This window comes from Ursus maritimus, unplaced genomic scaffold (assembly GCF_017311325.1).
Source record: "Ursus maritimus isolate PB19 unplaced genomic scaffold, ASM1731132v1 scaffold_18, whole genome shotgun sequence".
NCBI lineage: Eukaryota > Metazoa > Chordata > Mammalia > Carnivora > Ursidae > Ursus > Ursus maritimus.
The window spans coordinates 17,512,567-17,533,748 of NW_024424230.1; the positions used below are offsets into that span (position 1 = coordinate 17,512,567).

Sequence of the window (21,182 nt, forward strand, 5' to 3'; positions counted from 1 at the left end):
AGCCGAAGGCAGACGCTTACCGACTGAGCCACCCAGGCGCCCCTACATACTGTAATTTCTTAAAAATATTCCTATTGTTCCTACTCTTCTTCTGCTTGCTGAATACTATCTGCTAGATCTATTTTATAGGTCAATACATATTCTTTCACAACATACTGTTAAATGGCTACACAATATTATATTGGACGGATATATTGTAATTCTTCTACCGCCTCTCCATTATTGGAACTTTTTCTTATTTTCATTTTTTGCTTAAATTTGATAAACATCCTTATAAATGAAATCTTTGGATGTATCTTCAATTACTTCTATGGGAAGAATTCCTAGAAGTGGATATTCTGAATCAAAGGATATTTTTGCAGATTTAAAAAAAAAAAAGATCCAATGAAATCACATGCATGTACTGTATTTACTACAGCGTGGTGCTTGGTGTGTGTGTGTGTGTGTGTGTGTGTGTGTGTGTGTGTGTATGGAAGGCCCCATAAATGACAGCTATCACTGTGTTATTCATTTGATTAGCAGACTATTGCCGCATTGCTCTCGGTGGTGACTATTCTAGGAGGTGGAATTTTATTGTGTTGTTGTTCAGGGAGCATTTTGAAGAGGGCGTGCTGGTGGAATGGATGTCATCCCCGAAGTTCAGAGCACTCACAGAGCCTCCAGGAATCAGGGATCAATTCTCTAGTCCTGCCTTTGATGTTCCTTGTTGCATTTACTTTTAGTCACTTGCCCTGAGAAGGTCACGGGTAGAGGGAGAAGAGACAGACTATAAAGCTGTCAATCCTTATTTGTCAATAACTTTGCAAAGAGTTTGAATGTTGAGAGAAAGTTGAGTCTCGGGTTAAAACGACTTGGGGGCTTATGTGTGGCTTTCACTTACCCTTTACGGGTCTGCAGGTGCCTGAGCATTGCCTGTGTGTGTCCTGCACACCCTCCTGTCCCCGAGTGCCTCGGAGATGGGCTCCCAGAGGGCAGAACCGCCATCAAAGCCCGGCTGGCCTCCAGCTCAGGTACCCACTGCACTTACACAATTGTCCATTTAAGAAAGGTCAGCAGGGGATGTGTTCCTTCCTGCTTCTGTGCTCCTGAAGGTTTTCATGTCCACACTAACCCACTGCAGGTCTGGGCCAAGGCCAAGTTGCCCATCAATATTTTAAAGTAGCGGTGTTATAAAATTTATGGAAGACGCACAAAGGACAATTCCCTGAAGTGATGAGCCTGCTGAGAGGGGATATTGGCTAAAAAGAGATTTTGCTTTGAAACAGTGTGAGATCAGGTGCCAAGCTGGGGAAACCCTTTATATGCACGGGCTTGGAGCGTGGGGGAGAGGGAAATCTGACCTGGTTTCAAATCCCACCTACAACTGTTAATTTATTTGGTTATCTATTAACAGTCTCCTGGCAGCTTACTTTTATGTTTAAAATTAAGTGCTTGATTGATTATTTTCTAGAACAGTGATGGGATGTTGTTCTATACTTAAGCCAATCCATTAGTGGGCTCTCTCATTACTGATCTCTTTTCCTTCCTTTCTTGGTTCATTGTGTGTGCGTGCGTCTCTGTGCGCGTGTGTGTATGTCTGCGCGCGCACGTGCATGCGCGCGGGTGCGTCTGCGCGCACGTGGGTGCGTCTGCGCGCGCGCGTGAGTGCATGTACCTGCACCTGAGGATTGAGAGGGTTGGAGGGGGGAGGAGGGGGTCTGCGTCCTGAAAGTGAAGGAAAGTGTTCCCCAAACTACACGTCCACAAGGATTTTTCCAGCGTCCACGGCAAGGTGGTTCATTGTCGGCGTGATTCACAGGTAGGAGCAGAGTCCCGGAGAATTTTTTATTATGGTGCTCTCATTTTCTCAAAACCCTTAGCCTAAGCTTCTATTTTTAAAAACCTTTACTCTCATTTTATCTGCTTGGGAGGCATTTTTAAATATTTCCATATTTCTTAAGATTTGCTTCTGAAGTTTGGAACTCTATCACTTTTTTTTAATTGGGTTTATTAAATATTAAATACATGCAGGAAATAAGCTTCATAAGGTAGAGCCTCGTGAGTCTTGTGCTCACGCAGGTTTCTCGGTGTTCTGGTTGCTGACGGGTCCCCTGGCCCTTGGTGTGGCCAGGTGCGGCCTGCGGCGGCCTGACCTTCCGGGCTGGTCACGTCTGGCCGCTCAGAACAGCACCAGCAAAGCAGGATGTGGCCTGCGTTCTACCGGAAAAAGGTTGGGCATCACTGGAAGAAAGTCCGAGGGGCGACAATCCGATGAGCCTCTGTGTCCGCAGCAGACGGTGGGGGGTGGGTAAGCTGTGCCGTCTCTTCTCACCTGCCCTCGTTCGGGGTAGATGGTCCTGCCGGTTTGCAGGTGACAGGCACAGGGAGGGATGACCCCGGCCAGCAGTGGGAATGAGGAGCCGCGGCTCTCCGGGCCTGTGGTGTGCTCGGTCACAGAGCTGTCGCACCGGAAGTGCGGCCCTCCGCCCCTTACCCCAGAACCTGAATATTCAGCAGGACAAACGGGCAATTCGCACCATGGACCACGGTCTTAGGACCTTTCCTAAGAGGCCTGATCCTAAACATTTGCACGGGAAGGGAAGTTTTGTAAACATAGTGACCTTTCACCGATATCTGGGAGGGATTGGAATCTAAAGGAGCGCTTCCCTGGAGTAAAGAACCTTCCTCTAACACACGCCCACGCTGGCTAATGTGTAAATCTAGATTTTTTGACTCAGGCTAGAAAGTGTCTGGGTTCAGTGGCCAAGTCTCACCAAGAGAAAGGAAGTGGGTGCCATTAAGCAGAAAGTGCGTGGAATTATAGTCCCAAAAGCCATTCCCGTCAGCTTTCCAATGGTCAAGAGCCTGAGGACAGAAGGTTGGGGCCTGGGCTGGGGTTGGCACTCATTTACCAGGCGGCCCTTCTAGCTCTGGCGCTTCCTGGAAGGAAAGAGATTCCAGTTGACGGAACTGACGGCGGTGGCCTCAGAAGCCTTAGTAACTACCTGGCTTCATGGGAGGAGCTCTGACGACACAACCCTTCTGACAGGAAATGCTGTCTTAGTTCCCTGGGGCTGCTGTAACGAAATACCACCGACCCAGTGACTTTTAAAAAAATCCAGAAATGTATTCTCTCACAGTTCTGAAGGCCAGAAATCCAAAATCAAGGTGTTGACAGGGCTGTGCTCCCTCCAGAGGCCCTGGGGAGAACCCTTCCAGCTTCCAGTGGCTCCAGTGTGTTCCTTGACTTGTACCTGCATCACTTCAGTCTCTGCCTTGTCTTCACGTGGCCTTCTCCAGAGTCTTCTGTCTTTCATAAGCATCATTGGTCACTGGATTTGGGGCCCACCTCAGATAATCTAGGATGAGCTCACCTTGAGATCCTTAATTGTATCTGCAAAGACTCTTCCCAACGTAGGTCACATCGCAGGCTCCGGGGCTTAGGACACAGACATGTCTTTCGGGGGGTCATCATTCAACCCTCCACACCCCCTTCTTGCCTGTCCCAGAAAGCACCCCCCCCACTCCTTAGGATTTGCTGGGTTCACATCTCCCTGTTATGAGCAGCATTGCAAGGTCAGAGCATAGAAATGGGGTCTCCGGGCTGTGGTGGGTGGTGACAAGCACAGGCCTGGAATCCAGCAGAGTCTGGAACCCAATCCTGGCTCTGCAGGGACCAGGTGTGAAATCTGAGCAATCAGACCTCTCAGGAGTCTGGTTCCTCATCTCTGAGACGAGGAGAGTAACTTGGTGGTAGAGACGAGCAGACGTGGCACGTAAACAGCACATGCTTTGGACCACGGTAAACCACTCCCTATCATAGCGTTGTTATGGACTGGGAGTGGAGAAACCCGACTCCCAGCCTGACTCTTCCCAGCTAGCCACGTGACCTCCCGTGGGCCCCCATGGAATTGGATAAAGTGTCTGAGTGTCTATGGAATGTGTAGAAAGGCAGTGATCTAACAAAGTGACCCCTGGCCTTTGCAGCCACCGCGGCCCAGAGCCCTTGGTCCGGCAGACCCCGTCCAGAACTCTGACGTTCTGGCAACTCAGTTGGCACCAGCTTTCGTCGAGTTCATGTCCATGCCTTGGGCTGGGCTTCCAGAATGGTCCAGAGGATGTTGCGGCCCACTTAATAATATTTGCTGCTCAGTTATCGCTTGGAAAATGGTTTCAGTGGGTTGTAGTTCTCTTCTCCTGTGAAGAATTTTGTTATAGAAACAGCAGTTTAGTCTGTGCTCCTGTGCCCAGATAAGCGTGTCCAGAACCAGAGAAATCGTGAGCAAACATGGTGCCGTCCGGGCACCCAGGCAGGGCCTGTGCAGAGCAGGCTGTTGGAAAGCAGAAATGGGATTTGAACTTACAGGTGAAGAAATTGAAGCTCAGGGCGGGCGGGGGTGGCCTGTCTGAGGCCTTCCAACTGTAGGACCAGGCTTCTTCCTTTCTCGACTTCTTTCTGGGAATTCTTAATTCCATCCCACATTGCTTTGGGTTCCAGTGTTTGGGACACATTTTTATCAAACACAATTGTGCTTCTGTTCAGATGGAGTCAACGATCTATTCCCTCCTCCCAGTGAAATCACAGTCTGATGCAAACTTAGGAGAGGAGAAGCCTGCATGACACAAACCGGAGAGAACTTCTTCTGAACAGCAGATCTGTGACGGGAATCTGGATGCTCCTACAGGCTCTTCAGTTTCACTGTGCAAGAGGACACGCATTTTATTTGCAAACCAAGTCTTCATTTAAAAGGGTAAGGCACACCTGTTCCTCCTCTCCCCGTGGTCTGGTCTCTGAACACAACTTTCGCTCATACTGATTCATTTGGCCAAGTTCTAAAGATCTATTTCCCAGTATCAGCATCTTCTCTGCCAAGCTAGATACACACACATAGGTATTTATTTTTTGGAAAAGTAAAACTTCAGTAGTCATGAAAAACAGGAGGCCAACCTGCTTAATAACCTAACGATATGAATAGAATTTCTCGCCAATTTCAAAATGAGTCTGACCTTTGCCCGGGGGCGTGTGTGCCAGGGATGAAGGGCTGTTGAAGGACACTCCGTGTAGTATGGGAGGTGACATCTGTTCTACAGAAGGGGACAGGTCCTCATCTTTCTTATCGGCTGTCTGCTCTGCTGACTTTCAGCCTATTTCTGAGGATGGTTCCTACCGCGAAGGAGAGAGCACTTGGCCTTTGATGGGTCTCACTCATTTGTCCGGCTTAGTGCTGGGCAAGCCTTCAGAAAAGGAAACGCTTGATTTTCAAATGGTGGCATGGTATTGACCAGTGTGTGTGTGTTTGTGTGTGTGTGTGTGCGTGCGCGCTTGTGTGTGGATGGAGGGGGGTAGTTGGGGGGGGAGCAAAACGATTTATAAATCACATCTTGCAAATCCTTCCATTCTGAACCGGTTGTAAACTCACTTCTTTGCTTTTCTCAAGCTTTGATTTATGTATTGGGATCATGGGGCTTGTGTCCCTTCTTCTGATGATAAGTTTGAATTTATCAGGGTGCTCCATAAAAATGTTGGGTGATTTGCATGCTCTGGGCTGATTGAGTTGCATTCTTTATATGACCATTTTTAGATGGATTGTCTCTGTGGGCCTCTGTCCTTTTGTTTCCTGGGGTTCAGAGGTTACATCAAAAACCTCCCTGCCTGCTGCCTGATGTGACCTCTGAACTCCAAAGGGCACAAGATCATGAGGCCATAAAATCAAGCACAAACACTAAAGGTGTCATTCTGATTGTCCTCTAAGGACAGGAGTTTAGGGCTCAATCACATGATTTGGGGTAGCAGAAATATGGTGAGAGCAAAAAGCAAGGAACGCCCACCATCCGAAGGTCAATCCATAGCCAGGAAGGATGTAAAGAAGCCTAGGGGGATAGACATTGTGCAAATTGCTAAAAATGTCAGCTGCATGTTTCTCCAGGCATTTCTGGTAGGACAGCCCCGAGAATGTCAAGCATGCCAAATCTGCGGGCTGTTGGGGTAAGATGTCATTTTCTAACAGTGTCCCCACAATCTGGGGTGCTTTTCTGTACTCTGCCTGCCCTGGCCAGAAGGAAGCAGGAAGTCACCGGGAGGAGGTCTGTATGCTGTTCAAACTCTCAGGAAGGACAGGCTGAAATCTGAGAGCTGCGGCCTGCTTGGCTGGAAGGAAGAGCTCTAGATTAGCTGTTGGTTTTTTAAAAGGGGAAGAAGCACTGGCTCAGTGTCAAACCTCCAAAGAGTATGTCATTAGAACGGAGAAAAATCTATTTGGAATAATGATAAAGGTCTCCTTGTGGCTGGCTAGCATTTCAGGGCAAACCAAAACAAACATGCAAGGGAAATGCAGTGCAGCCCTGCAGGGCATGGGTTGAAAAGTGAAGAAGGCTCAGGCTCAGGCTTCTTGACACCAAATAAATTATCCAGAATATTCTAAAACCATAAATGAACTTGTACTGATTTATGCAGAGGTTTCCGAGGTCTTTCAAAAATGCATGGGAGGAGCACTTCCGCTCCCCAGCGGCATGGGAAATGTTCCACAGTAGCAGAAAAGAAGAGAGCTGAGCACAGCTGAAAGCCTCCAGCTACAAAGAAGCCCATAAACAGGAACAGGAGCAGGAGCAGGGGGAGGGGGTCGTCCTTGGAGAGAGGTCAGGGTCCACTCTGGATTGCACGCAGGGGGAAACCGAGCCCCATGACAAAGGTGGCCGAGACATCTGTCCCCAGATGTTATTCTCATGCCCAAACTGAGTGGAAGGAAGGGTTGTTTTGGTTTTTTTTAAGGGTGTATAGAAATCTGAGCCCCCCCCGCCACACCCCAGGGCAAGGAAAGGAGACACCCCTGATCTGAAACTCAGGTGGAAGCTGTGGGTTTGAAGGCCTTATAAATCCAGGCACAGATTTGAGAGTTTGGGGCTCAGTTCTTGAGAATGGACTGCTGCTAAGGAGTGAGGGGTCCAGGTAGGGGTGGGGAGAGGGAGGATGGAGGGCGGGGGGCGGGCAGCTGGTGCAAATGGGAATGAGAAGAGGCAGGAGGGAAGAGGGCTGTCACTAGGATGGGTGGTTTTTAAGCTGGAGAGGGATTTGCAAATATGCTGGTAGAATGGAGTGCGGATGTTTTTTCCTCTGAAGTGACTGGGTTTTATACTTACTGTAGCCTCCCTGGGCACTTAGGGATTTGTTCCTGGGAAGAGCTGAGCCATGGGAACAAAATTCCTGTCTGTTTCTGCCTCTCAGAGTAGCTATTTGGAAGGCGGGGACCCTGAGTTTCGAGTGTTTGGTGCACCTGAGCCTTTGAAAGGTGGCGTCTGCCCAGGGGTGAGTCCCCGGTCTCCTGGCTTCTGGGACCACCTGCCTTGTCTCCTGATGCCTGCTCTCCCAGAGGTCAGAGGGCCCCGCATGAGCCCTTGTGCTTCCTTGGATTCGGACGAACGGCAGTTTAAATCCCTGAGTTTTTCTGGTTTGCTTGATGGGAAAGGGGGGCGAGCTCTGAGACTGCAGGAGAGTAATGAACATTGGACAGTTAGTTTGACCGGAGCTCTGGGAGCCGGTTGGGGAGAGGCCGGAGAACACAACTTCTGGCAGGGCCGGCTTTTCACAGAGCGGTGGGGAAGATGCTCCCTCAAGCACCCACACGGCTGGTGCCCCTGGCCCATGGGCTGCCTGCCTTTTCCACCTGTTTGAAACCTACCTTTCCTCAAAAGCCCAGGTTAAATGCCCCCACCTCCGGGCAGTCTTCCTGGACCAGCCAGGTCAGAGTGACCTTTCTTTTCTGATCGTGTGGAGTGCCATTTGTTCAGTGTGTATTATGCTTGGTCTCCTCCTCTCGACCAAACAGACTGCACACGTGCGTGTGTATTTCCGTGTGTGTATGTTTGTGTGTGTGTCCACCCGGCATCTAAACCTCTCCTGCCCCTCAGCGGGAGACTCCTCCAGAGCAGGTGTCTCGCCTTTCCTCTCCTTCATCCCCCTTTAAAAATATTTCCTGGTTAATCGACATATTGACTTCTTGGGTGCACCACACATCTTCCCTTGATGGACCTTCATTTTATTAGAAGCCTTAGTGGGAGAACAGTGATGGAAGGTCCTCCTGGCTTCCCTGCGGCAGTGTCCCGTGAGCCTCTGGATGTGGGGGAGATCCACGCAAATGACAGCCCAGTCCCGTGTCACTTACACACAGTGGAGCTTTTGGGGGGCCGAGGGTGTCCGGGAGTTCGTTTTGATGTGGGCGTCAAGTGAGGCAGCCTGGGAGTAGGGGCTCTGACACTGGGGCCGAGTCTCAGAGATTCTGATGTAAGTGGTTCGGAGTTGTGACCCTGGTGTATTTATTACACGCTCCCCGGATGGCTCTGATGTGCCTGCAGGGCTGGGGATCACTGGTGTGTGTGGTGAAGTGGGGCTATCTCTAGGTTCCTGGGTTTAGCGCTACAGTTCCCACCCACACAAGGTCTGCAGTCCCTGAACGTCAATTCCACATTAGTGGAAGAGGACATAGGATTGGCGGGCTAGTTTGATCCAATTAGCCATGGCTGTGGGTGCGGGGGAGGGTGAAGTCATGAATTACAAACCCGACGATTGCTACTCCTTTAGATTTGGGGTGTATTTCCTAAGAGTAGGAGGCTGTGAGCCTGACACACATCCCCAAAGGTGACTGGTACATCTCCTTGTGCCATTATGGTAGCGAATTTACTACAATTGTTTGTTTTGAGGTCTGTGACCTCTTCAAGACCTGTGTCATTTTTGGAGACCCCGTGTATTAATTTTATTTTTAATTTTCTATATTTTATGATGCTTTGACATCTTGGGGACTTGCAGACCCAGGGAGCGACTACCCCTCCCGGGGTTAGCTAATTCCTAGAGATAGCAAACAACTTATCTGCAAGCCTACCTTTGATATGCAAACCAACCAGTCCCAAATCCGTATACTCCAACCACCTCCTTCCATCAGGACTTTATCCTCCCGCCCTAAATCGCCCACCCCAGGGCCAGCGATCGGACAACTGGGAACCACCCCTAGAGAGGAGAGCCTGCTGAAATTCTTGAAACTGTCCAAACTCAAGCTTGCTCCTCTGCTTATCTTGCCTCACCCACTCCTTTCCACAAAAACCGCAAGAAAGGCTTTTGCCCATGACTTTCCACTTGCTCCTTCTGTCTCCTGACTGACCCTGGTGCTTCTCTGTGTGGCCCCCGAGTGGTGTGGCACGATGTGCCCCCTCCTCTTAGCAACTGTAAATACATGAACTATCTTTTCCTTTTTCCCTACATTTGTATTCACCCAGGTAACAGCCACGCAGAGCACCTCATATAACCTCTTTAGCACGCCAGAGGGTTCCTTTCTAAATCAATACCCACCCCCCCAGCGGTAAGCACGATTCTGACTTCCGTAAGTTTTAGATGTTATTTTTCTATTGTTTTTAAAGATTTTACGTATTATTTATTTGAAAGAGAGAGTGCGAGAGACCACAAGCGGGGGGGGGGGGGGGGAGAGGGAGAAGCAGACTTCCTGCTGAGCAGGGAGCCTGACACGTGGGACTCCATCCCAGGACCCCGGGATCTTGACCTGAGCCAAAGGCAGACGTTCAAACAACTGAGCCCCCCAGGTGCCCCTAGATGTTCTCGAACTTCATATAAAGGCAGCTCTTCGCACCTGTCTTCTTACGCTCAGCATGGTTCTCCGAGATTCATCCCTGCTTCTGCATGCGTTTATGGCTTGCTCTTTTTTGTTGCTGTGTGGTGGTCCGCTGCATCAGGCTGGGACCTATAGGGCTTGCGGGTGGGATACAGCGAGCTCTCTTTTTGGTGGTGGCCGTTGCCTGGTCTGTTGGTCTCACCAAACCTAAATAAAACCAAGATCCTTGGTACATTTTAGACTACCTCTGCACCTGGCACAGGGCCTGTCACATAGAAGGCAAATGATAAATATTTGCTGAATTAAAGAAATGGGGGAGTGGATGAGCAGAGCCTGGAGAATTCAGTGGGGGCCTGGGTGTGGCATTATATGCCTGATCCAGCCCTAGGGGATGGATGCCTGGCTTACTTCTCTCATGCCCCTCCCTCTGTCAGAAGAACCGTAGGCAATTACCGCGGGGTAACAGAATGGAGGGACCAGGTGACTCTCTGAAAAGGAGCAATCAGACTGAAGACCCAGGGCAGAAGAAGGTGCGAGTCAAGCTTCCCTGACCGTGTGGGAGCCCATCGCGGTGTTTGTAAATGGCAATGATGAATGAGTGTGCTGCGTTCATGTCACCGTGCCAGGCCTGTCTCCCTCCTTCCCCTTACATTCTCTCTCCAGGATAAAAGATGCTCGGCACCAAAGAACTGTTGTCCCTTCTACTCAGAACTGGGGGAAACTGACAAACTCCATTCTAGTTCATTAGACCCCTCGATGAATTATGGGAAATGGAGGGAAATCATGACTGGAGCACACTTAATGAACCCAGGAACTCCAGTGATGGATGGATAGATGGAAATGAACATTAATCTACTCTCAGTCACTCCGATGATGTCATTTTTAACCAACCGTGAACATCACCCAGAAGCCAACCTGGAGACAGAGCAGTGATAATGGGGCGGGGGAGGGGGGCGGGGAGGGGAAGGGTACAGCCAAGGGAGAACTGTTAACCAGATTTCAGAATCCTGACAGTGGGCCCAGCTACGAGTTCATTTAAATGCTCCGCTTAGCTCTTGAATTAGAACAAGACAGGGCCCAAACTTTCATCAGTCCGGTTCAGACGCCACACTCAGGCATGAGCAGAGACTAAAACGAAGGTCACAGGAGAAGTCCGGGAGAGAGAGTTTGACAGTCGGCACAGATGAATGGGGCGATGCCAAACGGCCTTTGAGATGAAAAGAAGGCGCAGGCCGGCAGTTCATTTAGAATAGGAGTGGTAATCTGTCGATAGCCGGAGCCAGATTTCCAAGCCCTGTTTTTCTAGAGGATGCAGGTGTGTGTGTGCGTGTGTGCGTGTGCATGCGCTCACCTGCCCTAGTGGAAAAATAGGTAAGAAACTGCTAACAAAACAAAACCCCAAACCCAAAGACCCTCTCCTTCCATGTTCACTTAATTAGAGACTTATTTATGTTAGTTAGCAACTAATTTCCATGGAGGGTTATTCCATTTTGATGTACATGGTATTTCTTCACATAATTAGATTGCTTTCGTCTGAATTCCCGTGGAATTCAGGGAAGGGGTGGGGATGTTGAAACCCGGTGCATATAGCTGGCAGGCCAGACCTGCGGCCGTGGGGGCAAAGGAGGGTGCAAAGCCAGAGAGGACGGGGCGCCAGGGTCCAAAGACCAGTGTCTCCCGCAGATTTGGCTTAGCATCCTGCAAGCACCCATCCACAAGGTACCGGGGAGGCCAGCTGTCTCCCGTGTGCTGGCGAGAGACCGCGCAGCGGGGAGGGGACAGTGGGCAGTGGCCTGGCTGTGAGGAGCCAGGAGGATACCGTGCACACCTTGGGGCCGTCGGTCATACCTGACGTGACTGCAGCCCAGACGTTCCCTCTTGTGACACCCCACCCTCATTGCCTTGGCCCTTCATAGCCAGAAACGTAGATACTACTCTAGGAAGGGAGGAGAGAGGGCCCCGTATTAAGTAAGGCTGCTTCTGTCCTTTCTATCCAGAGCCGCTGATTGCACTGTGCTTCTCTGCTAGTTCTCTGACTTACGTCTCTCTCTCTGCTCCCTACAGTGGCCTCCTTGCAGATCTGTCTATGCCAATTACACACTCCTGTCTCAGGGCCTTTGCATTTGCTGTTCTCACCTTCTAGAATGCTCTATGCCCAAACACGCTCACGATTCCCTTCCCACTGCACTGTTTAAATGTTGTATTTTCAGAGAGGCCTTCCCCGGGGCTTTATTTAAAATAACACCATCATCCATCACTCCCTGTCCTGTTTTGTCTTCAGAGCACTTATCACCACTGACATTATGTATATGTAAATGTGTATGGATATAAACCCTATATATATTGGTGTGTATGTATATAAGCCATACATTTTTGTTTATTGTCTATTTCCCTTATTAGGATGTCAGCTCCCTGAGAGCAAGGATGCAGTCTCTCAGTACCCGCAGTGCTCAGAACAGTGGGTGTGCACGGACACTTTCTGAATGAACGGCCCCCTGCCCCCCCACCGCTCAGGCACGTGCGGAGGCCGAGGACTTGGCTGCAGTCTGCCCCTCAGGGCTCCGGTCGCACAGCTCTGCCTTTGGGACCCGCCATTGAAGCCCTGTCTTCCTCTCTACTTCTCCCTTGCCTCAGCCCCGAGAAACTTTATCTAGCCTGGGGCAGAGCTGTCTGGCTCTGACTGATCACGTATTCTTCCAAATCTATTATTTATGCCTCAACCTTATGCCCAGAGTCCTTCAGGCCTGAGGCTTCTTACACTCAAAAGCCGCGCTTTGAAACACATAAAGCTTTCCCCCGCCTTAAAACTATAGCCTCTGCTGTGAGTTTCCAAAAGCCTGTTTTGTAATGTAGAAGCGAAAGCCGGATTCCTTTTACTGCATTTTGCAGTGTCATCATTTTCCTAGTGCAGGACCCGTGAAGGTCACCGTGGTGGCCTGCATCAGAGGGCAGGCCAAAGGGTAAGGAATAGGGTGGGGTTGGGAGAGCAAAATACTATCTGCCTCGTACGTACGGTGTAGAGAGGAACTCCCATATGTATTGCAAGTGTAAATGACCTCAGTAAAATCTCTTGAAAAGCACTTTCTAATCGGTGCTAAGGAATAAACAAACATAAGTAAAAATAATAAAACTCAGTGCCACCGTGGATGGGGGGAAACACAATGCATTGCTGACGTTGCACCCATTTGCTCCAGGATCTCTAGCGAGCAGCCAGGCATAAAAAGAGATAGTTAATCTTGGTAATGCATTGGTATTGCCCCCTGGTAGTCCCCTCTGGGGAATCTACTCGAGGAGTATAAGCCAGAAGGAGCAATGGAGAAATCAAAATTTGTTCAGAGATAATCGTGGCATTATTTAGCAACCGTGAAAACGCCCAAGACAGAAGAGTGGTTAAGCAGACTCTCTGTTAAGATAATAGCCAAGTAGCTAAGAAGAGTAGCTAAGTCCGGGTCAGGATAGGGTAACTGTTTAAACAAACAACATCAAACCTGGGTGGCTTATCACAGCCAATGTTGATTTCTTGCCCACATCACAGTCCCGTGTGGGTCAGTTGAGCCTACTGCACATAGTCACTCAGGGCCCCGGGCTCCTGACATTTATGGGCCCCATCATTTCCTCTTTCTATCTGGTAGGTGCATGAGGGAATGAAGGGATAACAGGGGACCACAAGGGAGATTTCACGAACCGTATTTGGAGTTCTGGGGGCAGTGTTATGACTACCCACACTTAGTGGTCAGAATGCAGTCATCTGGTCACATCTAACTGCAAACGAGGCTGGGAAATGTTGCCTCCCTATACGCCCAGAGAGTAAGGGTGACTGGGTTTGATGAACACATAGCAATGACTGCCACATCATTAAAATGATATGCATGGGGGCACCTGGGTGGCTCAGTTAGTTGGGTGTCTGCTTTTGGCTCAGGTCATGATCCTGTTGTCCTAGGTTCGAGTCCCACATTGGGGTCCCTGCTCATTGGGGAGTTTGCTTCTCCCTCTGCCCCTCACCCCGCTCGTGCACGTGCTCTCTCTCTCTCAAATAAATGAATAAAATCTTAAAACTAAACTAAAATAATATATATGTTGACTCTGCTGATACATGGGAACTTAAATATTAAATAATATTAAACAGAAAAGGCAGAACACAGGAGCACTAATTAGGACTAATTAGGGCTAGTTACTAAAAACTATGTAATTGCAACTCTGTGTATTCACCAACTTGGAAGTAATTTTAGAGTACGGTGGGCTTTGTGGGTGTGTGGGGTCTTTTATCCTCTGTGAAATGAGAAAGCGGGACGCACAGAAGGAACAGTGGATGTGGAGTCATGTGACCAGAGGTTGCGTTCCACTACGCCATTTACCTTTTCCAGACTTTTTCATGAAAAATACTGAGGCTTATCTCAATTATTTTTTTCTGGCTGTATGAGAAATGTCTTCCTTGCCACTGAAATTATTCCAAAATGTTAATGTCTTTACAATATTCCATTCTGTAGATATGCCAGAATTCCAACCACTCTCCTCTTGGGGGACATTGTTTCCACATTTTATTGTTATAAATTACTGTCTAAAGAATGTGTTTTGCAGACATTTCAGCCCACAATTCTGATCACTTTTTAGGATTGAGTCCTTGAAGAGGAGTTACCAGGGCAGAGAGTATGATTGTTTTCAAGGTTCTGGAAACGTGTTTCCAAACCACCTTCCAGAAAGGTCATATAATTTATATTCCCCTCTCACTTCATCTCTGCAGCATCTGGCACTATCAATCTTCCTATTGTTTTTGTTAATTTGATAAGCAAGAAGCTGTATCTGGTGGCTGTTTTTAATTTCTTTGATTACTTTTTTATGGCTAAATAGCTTTTCTTAGGTGGATTTGGCAGACATTTGTGTTTTCTCTCCTGTAAATTGTCTATTCATAACCTTTACCCACTTTTAAATTTTGTTTTCTTATTGACGCGTATGGATGTCTTATATAGTAAGAATATTAACCTTTTGCCTGTTATGTGTAGGGCTTATATTTTTTCAGTTTATCATTTGTTTTTATTTTATTTTTTATATCTGGATGTTTAAAATCTTTGTGTGATAAAATCCGTTCATCTTTTCCCTTGTGACTCCCTGTGTCGTCTTGTGCCTGGAAAATGCTTTGTCCGATATCAGTGCAGAGATCGGATAAATAAACGTTTACCTACATTTTCTTAGAGTTTTTTTTTTTTAACATTTTATTTATTTATTTGACAGAGATAGAGACAGCCAGCGAGAGAGGGAACACAAGCAGGGGGAGTGGGAGAGGAAGAAGCAGGCTCATAGTGGAGGAGCCTGATGTGGGGCTCGATCCCATAACGCTGGGATCACGCCCTGAGCCGAAGGCAGACACTCAACGACTGCACCACCCAGGCACCCCCATTTTCTTAGAGTTTTTAAACGAATGTTTGGGTGGTGTAATTTTGACGTGCCTAGAATTTATTTTATTTTGTCGTGTGAAATGAGGAATTAGATGTTTCCTGCCATGGGAGAGCCAATTCTCCTAAAATCACATTTGGACAATTTATTACTTTTTCACTGACTTGTGATACCTCCTTTATTAGCTCTGAAGCTCTTATTACAGATTTTAGAGGCTGTAAGGTGGAAATAATAGTCTGTTACTGAGCACCTAGCATTGTCAGGAAAATCCAGTGAGATAGATCTATGTGAAGGGGTTTCGTAAATTCTGAAACATTCTACAAATGCTTTGATGGTTCACAAAAGCGGGGGAAGGGAAAGCAAAAGTAGATGCCAAAGTGCTCACCATTTTTGTGCAGAAAACACGCGTGATGATGTCCAGGCAACTATTGATTACCTAGGGTTGGAACCACCGTGAGGAGTATAAGGCCTTTTGTAGTTTCCCATTTCATAATTGTGTCTCTCTCTGCTCATATTCACGTCTTGCCAAAGCCAGGAGAAGAAAAGGTGGGCTGTGTTTTACTCACGTCTTATAAAATGGGGGAGAGAATGGTTGTGAGGGGGAAAAGGGTGGGAGGTTACAGTACAAGAAAAAATGAACAGCAGAAACTAAGTTCAGGCATGGTCTAGAGATTTCGCTGTCCGTGTGCCCCAGGTCTCCAGATGACAGCTGGCTGGATTCTGCAGCTCACTCAGCTGCACAACCATCAACTGAGGGTCTGGGGCGGGTGCTACACTAGGGTTTGGTGAGGGACACGTGACGTGGAACAGACTGTTGCGTGTTCAAGGAAGGCAGACCAGCCCATGAAAAAGCCAGGGGCACTAAGGCGATACACGGCCAAGGTCCAAATGGGGTCACAGAAGAGCTAGTGGGAATTGTAAGTGCTGCTGGTGATGGGAAATAGGGAAAAAACAACCAGTAAAGAGTAGGGCATGAAGAAATGGCAGCAGTAGGCGGGTTCAAAATGCAAACAAAGATGACCTGAGGTCAGGTTTAGGTACATTCCTCCCCTGGGAATGAGAACAGGCCTGCCTGCAGGGGGAGAGACAGCCGCATGCCAGGCTGGTGTGGACACTCTGAGCAATGGCAGATTTGTCAATTTCTTTTTCTTCTTCTTCTTTATTTATTTATTTATTTATAATTTTTTTTTTTAAGATTTTATTTATTTATTCGACAGAGATAGAGACAGCCAGCGAGAGAGGGAACACAAGCGGGGGGAGTGGGAGAGGAAGAAGCAGGCTCATAGCGGAAGAGCCTGATGTGGGGCTAGATCCCAGATTGCTGGGATCACGCCCTGAGCCGAAGGCAGACCCTTAACCGCTCTGCTACCCAGGCGCCCCTCTTCTTCTTTTTTTAAAGATTTTATTTATTTATTTGACACAGAGAGAGCCAGCCAGCGAGAGAGGGAACACAAGCAGGGGGAGCGGGAGAGGAAGAAGCAGGCTCCCAGCAGAGCAGGGAGCCCGATGCGGGGCTCGATCCCAGGACCCTGGGATCATGCCCTGAGCCAAAGGCAGACGCTTAACGACTGAGCCACCCAGGAGCTCCATGTTTGTCAGTTTCTAAAAAAGCTATTCCCCAGGAGCAGAAACTTAGGGACAGGAAGTGGGTTTGTGGGAAGAAGTTTGGGCAGAAAAGAAGGACTAATGGACAAATGGCTGGACATTTTCACGGCATTTTAGTCTATCATGCATAAGCTCTTAGTTGAAAGTTGTCTTCAAAAGATTATGCGCTCCAAGTGCTGAATCAGCTCTGGGCTGGAATACTCCTGATGAACTTCATCTGTGATTTTCTGGAATGTGTCTCACTCGGGTTCGACAGTGCCCCAGGAATGGGAAAGTGACTGACACTCTTACTTCCTTACGGATTTGAGCACATCCACCCCACAGTGCATCCTGTTTTCTTCCTCTGTTTCAATACAAAACAGTCATAGTGCTCCGTATTCAGAAAGCTGTGAGTCTAGACAGGGAATTATTAATCTTTTTTTCACGGAGGACAATGGTGGAAGAGCTAATATGCACTCCACATGGCCCTGGGTAATTTTTTTTCCTGTCATCTTTAAGGATGATGCACAACGTGTGAATATGGCCCACAACTGAGGCCTAATTATGATTCTCCAGTGAGAGTGCTGCATTCGGAGGAAGTCTTAACCGAGCACTTAAGCAGTAATGCCTCTGAGCACGCCGCTGTGGACCTGGAGGAGAGCTTTGATTCCTGCACCAGGAGCAGACGACTCCCGCGCTGCTCCCACAAGCACTTTTATCGCCAAGTTATTAGACCATTATGGTCTACGATTGTCTTTTACCGCCTTTGATTTTTTTCTGTTGTCAGACGTGAGGAAAGTGATGTGTAATATGATCCAAAATGCTCTTGTTTGTTTTAATCCACTGTTTTAATATATATGGCTTCCTGCCATTACCCTCCCCTGGCAGGGCCCTAGGGCGCCTTGGAGATGGTGCAAGACTGGAATATGCTGGGCACTTTGGGGCTTTGGCCCGAAGTGTGGGCATGCATGCTCCCGCCAGTGGGGGACTCAGCCGAATGGACACTGGAGGTCCCCAGGAAGGAGAATGGCCTGGGCACTGGACAAGTCTAACTGACCCCCCACCCCAAAGAAATCTCTTATCAGCTCTGAGTCCCAGCAGGTACTTGCACGAATTTGGGGCCCAAAGCCTTCTCGGGCTTGAGGTTTAGGTCAGTTTCCCAAAACCCAGCTTGGCATCATTGAAGAGAGACACTTAACTCCAGGAAGTGTTTCAAAATAGGACTTTAATGGGGTAGGGCATGGTTTCAGGTGATATGTGACAATTGTATGAGAAACTCTGGTCTTGGCTCTGTCACTAACTGGGCAGGTCCCATTTCCATTCAGGGCCACTGGGCCCCTCATCTCTAAAAGGAGAGTGTGAGATTTAATGACCCAGGGCCCCTTCGTAATACCCAGCTCTATCCTGTAGACCCCCTGTCATCTTGCCAGCCTTCCTGGTGGTGCACGAATCCTTTATACATGGGAAGCTGTTGGCTTGTGAAGGCTGTGACCAGAGCTATCTGTGCCTTCTTTGCTTTTGTGGGGATCATCAAAGTTGTTCTGGAAAGTTCTCTGGGAGACATGGCTGAGCCTGGTCCACTCTGCATGCCAGCCTGGATGCTGGCAGGGAGGTTGATTGCCCCTGTTGGCCTTTATCAGTCAGGCCCTTAAAATAAGACACCTGCCTTGAACCTTTTACTTAATCACCCAACAGAATTTCTTGAGGGCAGAATGTGTGTCAGTATGTTAGCTCTTTTCCTCCTTGTATTGGCCCCATGAGACATGCAGGAACGGTGGTTATGCCCTCTTTACAGATGAGGCAGCTGGGGCTCACAAGTGTTAGGGAAACAGTGCAGAACCGAGAGGGACTGCACAGAGACTAGAACCCATGTCTTTTCACCATGAGGCCAGTGTTGTCACACTATATGGTAGATGACAGAACACAGACGAACCCTTGGTCCTCAGTTCCCCCAAAGAGAAGGAGAGGGGGGAATGGTTGGCAGTGTCTCTACATACCCCATACAAATGTTTCAACTTAAGAACTTTGGAGAGGAAATTGGAAAGCATGTGCCTGGGCTCTGTTTACATTTCCATTGGGTCAGATCATCATTTGTCAGTGTAAAAACCTATGTTTTGGCTAATAGAAGTTCCACCGTGAAAATCAAATTCAAAAGTCAAACCTTTGCTCATTATCTTTTGGGCAGCTATGGATTTAGAAGAGGAGGACTATTTCCCTTAAAGATAATTGGTCTTTTGATTCAAGATGGCAGATAGACACAACATCCCAGTGTAATGACAGTGAAGACGTCCACAAACGAGTAAATCCCGTAACAGCAGCAAGAAGGGAAGTGGGGAAGGCACCCACAGCCCAGAGATTCTAATTTCTGTAAGAGATTTGATTAATAAACCAAAACAGAGATATATCCAAAAATAATCTGAGAGATGCCTGGAGAAGGCTAGGGCTCCTCACGTGTATGCTGGTGCCTTATAATAAGACCCTTTATTTTGTTTTATTTTTTTAAGAATTTATTTATTTGACAGAGATAGACACAGCGAGAGAGGGAACACAAGCAGAGGGAGAGGGAGAAGCAGGCTTCCGGCTGAGCAGGGAAACTGGTTTGGGGCTCGATTCCAGGACCCTGGGATCATGATCTGAGCCGAAGGCAGACACTTAACCGACTGAGCCACCCAGGTGCCGCTAATAAGACCCTTTAAAAACTTTGGCAGTGTGGGCCACCTGATGGCTCAGTGATTTGAGTGTTGGGCTCTCGGTGTCGGCTCAGGTCATGATCTCATGGGCTGTGAGATCGAGTCCTGTGTCGGGGGGGGGGTGTCCTCGCTCAGCAGGGAGTCTGCTTGAAGGATTCTCTCCCTCTGCCCCTCCCCTCTGCACAGGCACACGCGCATGCTTTCTGTCTCTCTCTCAAAATAAATAAATCTTTAAAAAACCCGAAAACTTTGGCAGTGAGTGGGGGAAAGGGTATAGGGAGGTGTCAGCTGACAAGAACTGAGTTCAACAACCACCATTGCCCTGATGCAGGTGAGAGGCCAGGTCCTGTGTGGAAGCGCACACCTTCTCAGAGGGAACCCATCATGGCTTCCTGGGTTAGTCAGCTGAGTGTTTCATGTGTAAATATGAACGGGAAATCCAAGACAGTGAAGGAAACAAGCAGCACACAGAGAAGACTGATGTGAAAAATGAAACCCAAAGGTAAAAAAATACCTCAGGAATGAAAAGAATCTTTTTTTAACTGAAGTATAATTGATGAAAGAAGTTTTAACAATCTGATGAGAGTCCTCAGAGAGATCCAAGATCTCTTACCCATAAAGAAAGAACAGGCTGCTATGAAAAAAGCCTACAGAAAACAAAAAGAATTCGTGGAAACGAAAAATACGACTGCCAGCATAAAAATTGAATGAAATGGCTGAGGTGAATTTCACGAACTCTCTCAGAACAGAGTAAAATGGTGAATAGACAAAAAATACGAGAGGCAAAGGTGCCTGCGTGGCTCAGTCAGTTAAGTGTCTGACTCTTGGTATTGGCTCAGGTCATGATCTCAGGGTCGTGGGATCAAGCCCCACATTGGGCTCCACACTCAGAGTCTGCTTGTCCCCCTCCCTCTGCCCCTCCTCACCATGCCCCCCATCTCAAATAAATAAATAAATAAATAAATAAATAAATAAAATCTTTTAAAAAGAAAAATATGAGAGGAAAATTAAGAGATAAAATATCAGTACAAGAGCTCCAGCATTCAAGTAATGATAGGTCAAGAAAGAAAGAAGAGAGGGAATAATGACATAAATTATACTATGAGCATCTAACAATGACAGAAAAACCCCAGTTTTAAAATTTATAAGTCATACTAATTTCTGAGCAAGAAAGTGGAAAAAACACCCACATCTTTGGGTGAAGCAGTACAGCACAAAGAGAAAGTTCTAGACCTGCATTGTCCAATAGAGCCAGATGCCACGTGTGGCTGTCAAGTACTTGAAATGTAGCTAGTTGAGATTGAGATGTGCCATAACTATAAAATATACACCAGATTTCAAAGGCTTAGTATGAGCAAAATAATGTGAAATAGCTAATAACCTTTAGCTTTCTTCATGTGTCTGCTAGAAAATTTTAAATTACATATGTATGAAGGTAAAATAAACACTTTTCCAGCCATGCTGGTTCAGAACAAATCAGAATCTTTATCTACCAAGATGCCTTTCTTTAATGCACTTATTTGAGGGTGTTCTCTACCACGAGTACAGGAGAGAGAGAGAAGCAGCTATGGGCCCAGGAAACAGTGGTACTGTTCTGGATTTGAAATGGAAAGATATCCTGGGTGATACCTCTATGACACAGCTAAAAACCCAGCTCAAATTAAAACATAAAGTAAGAGAACCCTAAAAATTGCTCCAAGACTAGAATGGAAATCATTTAATAGGTAGGACAATTAAGAAGCTGCGAGCTCTTAACCCAATGAGGAAGAAGAGGTAGGTATTTTTTTTTCCCCTCTCAGCAAGAAAAAGGAAGCACAATTAGAAATGCCAAGGAGGGGCGCCTGGGTGGCACAGCGGTTAAGCGTCTGCCTTCGGCTCAGGGCGTGATCCCGGCGTTGTGGGATCAAGCCCCACATCAGGCTCC

General features: G+C 47.7%; 1 long non-coding RNA gene across 2 annotated transcripts; it reads left to right on the top strand.

The window, feature by feature from the left end:
- The first annotated feature begins 11 nt into the window (after nt 1-11).
- LOC121103248 lies at nt 12-17,349 on the top strand. 2 transcript variants are annotated; one of them, XR_005835390.1, is made up of 3 exons: nt 12-51; nt 4,523-4,730; nt 17,088-17,349. It is a non-coding gene; the product is annotated as an uncharacterized LOC121103248 (long non-coding RNA). The 2 variants fall into 2 exon arrangements; XR_005835389.1 differs by lacking the exon at nt 12-51 and adding an exon at nt 924-1,010.
- The last annotated feature ends 3,833 nt before the right edge of the window (nt 17,350-21,182 follow it).